Raw genomic sequence first — 1896 nt, forward strand, 5'->3', positions numbered from 1 at the left:
TCGTCAGTCCCTTTCGGCGGCCGACCCCCCCCCGTGGGCGTCCCGCTCCGGTAGCGCCGGTCTCTCTCTCTCTCCCGGGAGTCCGGCTGGCGCCTGCCCCTCCTCTCCGGGCTGAGGGGGTCCGATTAATGATCCTTACGAGGTTCACCTACGGATAACCTTCTGTATACTGACTTTACTTCACTCTAATAGTCACAGTATTGATCGTTCTTCTCGCGCTCCCGCACCCGCTGCCGACCCCCCGGGCGAGCCACGAGACCATCAACAAACCATCCCAATCGGCTAGTAGCTGTCAACTGGTTCCTTGTGTACAAAGGGCCAGCACTTACATCAACGCAGCTTATACCCCACATTACCTTGGGGAATTTCTCGTCTTATTGGGAAACAAATGCAATCCCCACCATCACACGAACTGGGTCAGCGGGTACCCGCACCTGCGCGCAGGGTAGACACACTATCCCTTCAGTTGTCATCCGCGTGCACCCCTGGACATCTAAGGCATCACAACCTTATTTGCTGATCTCTGTCTGAAACGCCTACTTTCCCTCTAAGAGTTGACGCCGACCCCGCGCTCGCCAGATAACTATTAAGCCCACTGGAGCAGTCTCGGTTTCGTATCGGAATTTAACCAAGAACAAATTCGCTCACCACACCTAAGAACCCACTGCACCATCCACCCAACAGAAAATCATAAAAGTAGTCTACCATCTGTATCCTTTCCGTGCCGCCGAGGTGAGTTTCCCCGCGTGAGTCAAAATAAGCCGCAGGCTCCACTCCTGGTGGTGCCTTCCGTCCACACATTACTAAGTGTCGAGCTGTGCAGAGCGGCGATGACTCCGCGCCTAGACGCCAAAGGTTTACCTTAAACAAATAAAAATCCGTCATAATACCCGCCGACCTAATCAATCATATACACACAAAATTCGACCTTCCGACTCCTTTCATTAATATATGAAAACATCTTGGCAACAATTAAAATTTCTTGCCGCCATAAAGACCCCACCATCTAACCCCCGATCACCTCTTATCATCCCCAGTCCCCGAAAAACCCAAACAAAATAAACCGATTCTCTATTCCATTATTCCTAGCTGAAACAAACAAAACACAAGGAACACTCTAATTTTCAAAAGTTAAACGCTGTTCGGCCCGCGGACACTCACAAGAGCATATAAAACAACAATAAACAAAACAAAAATACTCGCTTCGCAGTCCCGTACCGCCAGCTCGATCCCAAGAATCCAAACTACACTTTTTTAAACCTGCAATAACAACAAATACACAAATAACAAACAAACATTACAAACACACACACACACAACACAATATATAATCTTCATTATCTTCTCGAACAGGTATTCCTGTATATAGTTTTAACTAACACAAACACACACACACACATACATGAATAAAAAAAAAAATATAAATAAAAAACTAACACAAACACATAACACGTTTTTCACACACAACATTTCTTCCGGAACGAACCCTGATTTCCCCGTTACCCAAAAAACACATAGTAGACATACAAAAAGGATCAACAATATCAAGACCCGAAGCATGATTCGTCGCCGTCACAATTATAAAAAATAAAAAATAAAAAAAAAAAAAAACAACATTCGCCCGAAGGATTACAGATACACAACAACAAGTATGAACATAAAACACACTTATAAAACATAAACAACAAAAAAACACAATTAAATACCACTAACATTAATCATACCACATTAATCATTTTAAATAGCCATCGCATGATCACTGTATAATTCTTAATTAACAATAACATGAATAGTCACAGACACGTAAAGTCTCCCCTCTCTCTCACTAATAAAGCAAACAATAAAAAGCATGAAAACATCTCGAGATCTACTCGTTTTTCTTTTACCTCCTCTTAC

This window comes from Xenopus laevis, chromosome 3L, assembly GCF_017654675.1.
Source record: "Xenopus laevis strain J_2021 chromosome 3L, Xenopus_laevis_v10.1, whole genome shotgun sequence".
NCBI lineage: Eukaryota > Metazoa > Chordata > Amphibia > Anura > Pipidae > Xenopus > Xenopus laevis.